Genomic DNA, 9,049 nt, shown 5'->3' with positions numbered 1-9,049 from the left:
AAAAAAAAAAAAAAAAAAAAAAAAAAAAAAAAAGCCATAGAATTGTACTACAAAAGTCATTATGCTTTTCTTTATAAACTTTATGTGTTTGTTCCTTTTCTTAGAGAAACCTTAGTAAAATTATCTGCTAGTTATATTATGCGAAGAGGGCTTTTCACATTCTATATTTTTCTAATTCTGCCTTGTATGAATGTTCTACAACAATCATCAACTATTTTCAGAACCAAAAAGCATTCCAATTGGGAGAAAAATTTCTAGAAAAACGAAACCAGGAGAATCACTGGAAAATGACAGGAAATTAAATATAAAAAATTAAGACTGTGGGGCTGGGGATTTAGCTCAGTGGATCCACTGCCTGCTTCGCAAGCAGAAGGTCCTGAGTTCATTCCCCGGAGCATGCATTCTTGTATGCATGCATAAATAAATAAATAAATAAAGCAAGCAAACAAAGGACTAGGAGAAATGACTAGGAGGTAATTAAGATGAATATTTTGTAATGTAAAAGGAGCAAAGGCCTTAATGAGGCAACATAAAAGCAGCAGCAACCAACCAACCACCTACCAGTGAAACTCAAAACAAATCCATCTTCTCACCCTACAGAGACACATCTACCAAAGGGCCACAGATATTTCTATTAAAGTACCACAGGGGATGTGTTATTATATTTAGGTTGATGATTGACTGTACTTTCCAAAATTAACATGTATATACTCTTACAGTGAGAACAAAATAAAACATACAAGAAAGGAAAAAACCCCGTAACCAATTCTCATGAAGCAGACCTCAGTGTGGTAAAGAAAGTGTGAGGCCTGACTGCATAAAATCTGATTCTCTCCCATGTCTAAACCTACTGGGAACATAAGGAACGAACACAAGATGATCAATAAAGCAGCAAAAAAGATCTGAAACACAAAACATAATATAAGTAAGTACTCTGCAATTCTGAGTCTCAAGTTCAACAAACACCAATTCATTTAGGATTTACCCAAGTCACTTAGGAGTAGCCCCAACTAGCAGTAGGTAAGGTCCAGAGGAAAGCACCTTGACCAGACTGCAAGTACGCTATCCAACAGCAATGTCCTCTCTGTTCTCCTCCTTGATACAGGCCGACCACTTTGCTTTATGAAGCGTTCTAAGAGAATCTAACAGAAAAATGGTTAAGGACAGGAACTGAGCAATTCTAAAAATGTCTAGGTCTCTAAACATAGCACTTTAATTCTTACAAATAATAAAAGAAATGCAAAGCAAAAATATAACATCATTTTCTCCTACCAAAGTATAAGGTGAGAGCCCTCAGCCTTTGGAGGATGATGATGCTGGTGATCTAGTCACTGGCTTTTGTTGGAAGGCAATATAACCAACCATTAAAAAGTTAAAAGTATGTGCAATACGTATTTCCTGAATGAGATTTGGCTCACATCAAATTCATAAACATGGAAGGTCAGTATGGCACTGGTGAACATTCTGAGCCACTACCAACATGTGAATAAAGCTCAATGACCCAGAGGTTTCCGAGTGCAACCCACTCAACCATTCCAGTCTTCTTCACACAATCTGGCCACAAGCTGTATTGTATGTATGTGCCCCCTATCTGTCATGATAACTCAGAAGATCCGACCATTGGTCATAGTGAATCAATCAAACCATTTCAAAGCTTGCCTCTATATATCCTGATATTTCTTTTTTTTTGAGACAGGGCCTCACTATGTAGAGTTCAGGCTAGCCTCGAACTTGCAACAATCTGCCTGTCTCAGCCTCCTGAGTGCTGGGATAACAGGTGTGTGCCACTGCACCCAGCTGATATTCTTTAATTTTAAAAGATGTATTTTTATTGGTACTGTTTTTATTAGCATTGTTAGGGTCACATTAAGTTTTGGGTAACTGACCCCAACTCCACTTTTCCTATTTTATACCCAGTATTCTATCTTGAAGTTATAATCAGAGATGTGCACAGAATATGCATAATTGTTTATCCTAGCATTTCTTATAGAAAAATAAGTTAGTTTTCAGAAAGTTTCCAAGAATAGGTTATATTATCTCCAAAGGACTCTGTGTTCCAAACAGTAAGACACTGACAGAGAAACAAAAAAGACATGTTTTTGTCCTCCGCAGACCCATGTTCCCAAGCAAACACTGTGCTGGAATCCTAGAGCTGGCCCTTTAGATCCAGTCAGTACTAACCTCTACATCCCAACAGGGTCCAGAGCCATCATCCTTAGAAACTTCCTCTGCAACCACTTGGAAATGTGACCCTCTTTGACCTCCACTTAGAATTAGAAAATGACACCAAAGACAACACTAGGTGGGATGAGGTACAGATCTGTACTATCACTTGATCCCATTTTCCTTCAGAAGGACCCTGCAACAGCTGGGAACAGAGTTCTGGAGTCATAAAACAGAGGAAATGCTCTTTAAATGTACACAGCTATCACTTGGAATCACCTGACAATCACTCAATTGATTGAGAAATATAACATAGCTATTTAGACAGAATAATGCTTCTTGAATTTTTGTCTTTTTGCTTGGTATTTACTGATATTTCAAAATAAGATTAACGCATTCACTATGGGGCCATAATTTGTATGTCTTGCTGCTGGTGGTATGAACCACTGGTGGTAGTATACACATGACTGTCCTATGCATAACTATATCACTTCTACCACCAGTGGTACAAGCCACCCAATAAGACAGTTGTGCACATATACCAGTGGTATGAGCCAGCAATAACATGTTAACATACAATTTAAAGTCTAAATTAAAGTGAAATAAAATGAGCCAGACCAGAATGATTTGTTAAGTAACTGTCCAAATTGAAAAAGCTGTAATTTTTAAAGTAGAAACCAAATGGCTAGGGCAAGAGGGAAAAACCCATGGCAAGACCATGGCCAAGCATTCTGCCACCCCTTTCTCTGCCCCAAAGCCAAGGTCTTCAAAACTGGAAAACAGGTCCAAACAAGGTATGTGGTTACCTGCTACTATACAAAGAAACTAAAAGGTAGGAGGTTCTAAATCTAGTCAAATGGGGACAAGATAAAAAGCCAAGCTAACTGGCAGGTCTAAACTGAATTATAAGGTCATCACCCACTTCCCATGACTACCAGTTCACAAGAATTATCAATTTCCTGGTGTGTATTTTCCATGCAGTGAAAGAATGGAGTATCTGTGGGGCTAGTTTGTGCTTCTGCCTTCAATGAAGAAAGGGCTATGCAAATAGGATTTTAGAAAAGACATTGTTGATAACTGAAAACCTGTATCAAAGAAAAAGTTAAATGACTTTTTTTTAACAGTAGGAAAAATGTATTGAGAGAAAGATAACTACTGTCTAATAAAGACAGAAGGGGGACCAGAAAGTGGGTTGAACCTAAATGGTCTTGACTGAGTACAGTTGTCTCTTAGTATTATGAGGACTGGGAGGTGAGAGTGGATTGGTTTCAGGATTCCCCTAAATACCAAAATCTGTACATGCTCAAGTCCTTTACATAAAACGGTACACTTGTACAACCCATATACATCCTCCTATATGTTCTAAACCACCTCTAGATTATTTATAATACCACATTTCCTGCAAAGTAAGCTGGGTCTTATATTAATTTTTGCTCCAAAAGATGCAATAGCGGTTACTTTCAGAAAATGCCTTACCCTTTTCACATACAACAATCTAATTTATTCATGTATAAACATTTGTATTTATTCAAATACAGTCATGTCATCCACTTCTGAAACACAGTCTTAACTCTCCAAACCCCGAATTCTGGCCTGGATTTCTTGCAACTTCATTTTCTGTAGAGCTATTGGCCCCAATCTCTCATGTCCAGCAACAGAGCTCCCCTTAAATGAGCACTTCTCCATGCATCCTGCTCATAGTGCACTGTGCACTGGCAAGATAGCTGTCAGTGATTAGGTGATGAATGCTTCACCTAAGTCATGACCTCTTCCAGGCTAGGCTTCACAAAGTTTCTATTAAACCAAGTGTTAATTGAAGACTTACAAGTCAGAAGTGGCAACAAAAATGATGACAGTTAAGAATAATGGTTCACACAAAAGTGATAAAAAAAAAATCACAGGCACTAAAATTCAGAAAATGTTTCTTTATTTCACGTAAGTACATTAAGTATGTCCACTACAACCTAAGACACTCTGAATTATGAAGATTCATATTAGACATAACCACATGTTTATCAAGTGTGCACATTATTTGTGTGCTGTGTCCAATTCATCATTTGGCAGATCTCCTGTTCATCTGTTTACACAGGCATTTACCTCTCCCCTAAAGGCACGACTTAGATATTTACAAATAATTATAATTTATATTATCATTTACGTATTGATGGCAATATTAATTTGTATATTAATACTATCATTTTATAGTTAAAAATGTCCGTTGTGTGTCACAACGGGCATACTCAAAGTGTCCATCTGGCTGACGATCCTAGGGAGCTTATTTGGGGGGTAGGGCTTATATTACAAGCATCCTAAAAAATCATACTAAGGGTTACTTTCCAGTTAGGTCTTATTTTGGGGGAATATGGTATCTAACACAATGAAAATTCTATAAATAGTTATACCATATTGTTTAGAGAAAACAGTAAGAAAAAAAGTCTATAAATGTTACTACGGAATAATTAAAATATTTTTCTGAAGTTGTGTGAGTCCACAGATGTAGAGATATAGAGATAGATGCAGAGAGCCAATTGTATTTACAGTAAGATGTGCTTGATCTCACAGGACCAGCTAATGATGTTTCTCCTTTCATAGTTTCCTGCCATTTGCTGCAACACGCCACATATTATATTTTGTGCTTAGACTAAGTTTGCCAGCCGATATTGCCAAAACAAATGGGGAAAAAATCTACACAGAAGATAGATTTACAGTTAACTATTGTTAAAATTTTAGACCAGAGATTATTCTTTTAAGGCCTTGCATAAACATTTTCTGAACAATCTTCACGATACAGCTAGGAGTAAAATGGCAGCAACAGACACAAAATCTTAAAAATACACACACTTAATTACTAATAATTATGGACAAAAGTTTATTTCCAAACCTTTTGCCAGTCTCCAACTGGATCAGTGAGACACAATTCACAACTGCAGTATAAATTTACAGTAACACCTCAGTTCATGAATGTGCCTTCTGTTTGTAAACAGAAGCATTAGGCAAAATTCTGCTTTCATTCAAGAACTCTGCAACAAGAGACGAATACAAATGCAGCCATCTTCCCCAGAATTGTGGAATGAATTAAATTTATGGAAGCTGCTGTCATGTGAGGAGGCAATATAACCATTCACTAGTCATCTCTGTAAGAACTATGTAAACACCCTCTCTAACCCTAGGACAGAGACAAACACTGAACAAGCAAAGGTCTTCAGATTTCTACTTATAAAGAAAACGCACTCTTGCACAATGCCAGAGAACCCCAGCATTTGTGCAAGGGAACACAGACAGTGAGATAAGCCCATCGAGAACAAAGAGAACTGAGAATGCAGCTCAGCCAGTTCCATCTTGATTCCCCCATCATCAAAAATTGGACACAGGAAAAAAAACAATGGGAATATAACAAATGAGGGAGGGGAAATACTGAGGAGGAACCAAAACCAACAAAGGAAGCCCACTAACAGGGCACAGCTAGCCCCTGGGGAACCAACATTTTAGCAGACACGGGCTCTGGAGCTTTATTCTACATCAGAAGCACTAGAGGTGCTCATTTGTAACTGCAGACTTCAGTATAAGAAATAGAGTTATAAGCCCATCTGTTTAAATATTATCTGAACTGCATGAGAAGGAATTAGGTGCCATAAATTGGGAAACTGAGTAAGAAAGAAAAAACAACCTCGTTTTACAAATGAGACCACAGACCACGAAAACAGAGATCTTGTGTCCTGAGAGATTCTGTGGTGGGGGTGGGGCCAGGAACCACTGCTTAGCAACATGCACACCTCAGACACACCGCCAGTCAAAGGGTGTTCTCTTTCTCTCCTCTCTTCTCTCCCCGTCCCACCCCGCCCCAAAAGGCCCATCATCTATGGCCCAACACTCAAATGCTGACAGCCAGTAATACAGAAGACAACTCTACAGTTCTCTACCAGCCATGCTTCCCTTCCATCTAGACGTTGATCAACAACTGCCAGGGCCCTTGTCTAAAACCTCCACTTAAAAATTCTGACACATGATCCAAACAAATCACAACATGGCTCTCATTAATAGTTGGGGTTTTTTTTTTTTAATTTTAATTTTTTTTTGTTTTTTGAGACAGGGTCTCACTATGTAGTTGAGACTGACCTAGAACTTACTATGTAGCCCAGGCTGGTCTCGAACTCACAGTGATCCTCCTGCCTCAGCCTCCCGAGTGCTGGGATGACAGGCATGCGCCACCACGCCTCTCATTAATAGTTTTATATAAGCAGCACACCTGATAAATTTCTGGTATTAAATCTCCATAAAGTAGTTTTAAAATTTTCTTTAAAAAATCCACACAAAGGAACCTCATTATTAGAAATAACCCTATAGATCATGTGGGGGGACCTAGAAATGAGGCCCCTCTGATCACAGCCTGCCTGAGTCCCATTTCCTAATAGCACTCTGAAATTGGCAGAAAGCCTAATCCAAACCTTAAGCAAGACAATGCCACCAAGAATCAGATGGCTCTTCTCAGAACAGACAGCCCCTCAATGCTCCTCCCTCACATCTCTTCTTGGGAAGACAGGCCATAGCACTTCTACTCATATCTACAGAATGGTGACCTAACATCTTCCCTTTAAAATAATTTTTATAGCTGGGCGTGGTGGTGCACGCCTGTAATCCCAGCACTTGGGAGGCTGAGGCAGAAGGATCGCTCTGAGTTCGAGGCCAGCCTGGGCTACATAGTAAGTTCCAGGTCAATCTCAACTACATAGTGAGACCCTGTCTCAAACAAACAAACAAACAAACAAACAAAAAAACAAAAAACACACACAAAAAAAAAGAAAAGAAAGAAAGAAACTGCAAACAAGTTGTGCAATCACAGGCTAAGGAGGCATTCCCAGCCAGCTCAAGGCTGCTAAAAAGCACGGCATCAGGTCATAAATAAAAAGAGCTCTACAGACAGGCCTTGAATAAACAAAACCCCTCTCAGAGCTTCAACTTCCTATTGTAAAAAGGGATTTGTAATGATGTCTCTTAAGAGGTTATCATGGACATAAGGTAAAAGACTAGGAATAAATGCACTTACAAAGATGCCAGGCAAACCACAACTAATCTCTCTGCCAGCCCCACTGGTTCCTATCCCCGGGGAAGCACTGAAAGCTGTTCCCAGATCATGCTGCCTCACAAACACATGCATGCCCAGCTCATATGTCCTTATATCCTTCAGAATAAATGGTATAATAAAACATGCCAAGGAAGACACTCAAGCTCACCCTCCAAAGGAACCTGCTGTAGATCTCTCCTGTAAAGACCACAAGGGCTTATTGTAGGAAGGTGGCCCTTAAGCAAGCAGCCCATCTCCTATGGACAAAAATGCTTCCTCATTTTTCCAAGATCCTGAGAAGCGTGAGGAGGGGTGGGGGGGGGTGTTAGGTTCCTATTAGATTCTAGCAGACAGACCAAAGGATGAGACACTACTGCTTCCTCCAACCATTCACCAGAATATAGGAATGACTCTGTCCCAGGGGACATATGTATGGAAAGACATTTCTGTCACAAATGAGGTCGGGAAAAGGACGATATAGGCATCTCATGAGTAGTGGCCAGGGATGCTGCTAAATTCCTTTAAGGCACAGGCAAACCTGGAGCAAGAAAACTATCAGTCTCTGAGGCCAAGAAGAGCCTTGCCCAAGACACAGAGCTGCAATCCCAGTGTAGGAAGAGAATCCTCTAACAAGTGCCACTGATTCTGCCCTTGATGAGCAAAGCACTCCCAGCAAGTTCAGGCAGCAAAGCCTGGTAGAAAGACCCAGAAACGAAGGATCTGTCAATCATTTGTGGGTAAAGGAAAGAGGATGAGAAGGTGGAACTAGGGAGGATTTTAAAAAAGGAAGGGAAATGAAGGTCAGTGTTTCCCTGAGTATAAAACAAACGCTTTCACTCTGAAGCCTAAATGTGCTCCTGTTACTAAGCAGGCACAAACAATGATGGTCAGCCCTGGAGTCACCACCACCACCCTTTCAGTGACAAAGGAAATGGAGAGACCAGGCATCACAGATGCTGGGTCCAAACTCCCTGTGGAACAGCACCATTCCCAAAACCCCAGCACTGAGCTGTGAGAGCACTCAGCAGGAACTGTCAGAATCAGGATAATCCTACTGGAAAGAAGGAAGCAGACCAGGGGAATTGGGGGTGGGGTGGTAAAAGAAATAAAGAATAGTAGCTTTGTGATTTTGAAAATAGCAACCCACCCCTGCTTTATGGTAAAGGGATTAGGGCTCAAACCTTGGGCCTTCCCTGTACATGCTACACAAGCATTCTACCACTGAGCTACCACCCCCTTGCTTTGCTTTGATTTGCTTTTTATAAAAAAATGACTGTAATAGTGACAGCCCTTAACCAAGGCGTCTCCTTGTTCCCCCCTATACAAGAGTTTGAACAATACTGTTCCCCAGCAGTCTCAAAATTTTGAGTATCATAAGTAATTTCTTAGTTTTGACACAAGTACCAAAGCAAAGGAAGGTGTTATGAGGGGAAGTGGAAAGAAGAATACATAGGAATTTTCTGTACTATACTCTACACAAGATACTTTACAATAAAAAGTTTTAAAACACCAAAAGACAAAAAAGCTGTCTGAACACAAACCTCTGGCTTTCTTTTGAGACCCTTCTAATGACTACAGCAGGCACACTGAGTACCAAGTTTGAAATCTCCAGGTGTCAGGAATAAGCCCAAGGAAAAAAATAGGCTGTTGGGGCTTGATCAAGCAAGTACACATCAGACATTCAGCAACTGAGGACTGCACAATGAGCATGAACGAAAGATGGCACTGACCCTCAGTGTTCTGAATTAAAAGAGATTTTACTCTGTAGTGAAAAGGAGATATTTTTCATTAATACCACAGTTTGTTAGAGCAGTGGTGGTGAGT

The 9,049-nt window shown here is 39.9% G+C and overlaps 1 protein-coding gene across 1 annotated transcript in view; it reads right to left on the bottom strand.

Moving 5' to 3' along the window:
* Window positions 1-9,049, bottom strand: part of Crebbp (CREB binding protein) — a 132,875-nt gene that overhangs the window by 66,907 nt on the left and 56,919 nt on the right. The window lies entirely within an intron of this gene.

The sequence above is a fragment of the Fukomys damarensis genome, unplaced genomic scaffold (genome assembly GCF_012274545.1).
Source record: "Fukomys damarensis isolate Sample0158 unplaced genomic scaffold, DMR_v1.0_HiC HiC_scaffold_34, whole genome shotgun sequence".
Classification (NCBI taxonomy): Eukaryota; Metazoa; Chordata; class Mammalia; order Rodentia; family Bathyergidae; genus Fukomys; species Fukomys damarensis.
The sequence above is the reverse complement of the archived record's forward strand: the minus strand, read 5'-3'. Positions and strand labels throughout refer to the sequence as shown.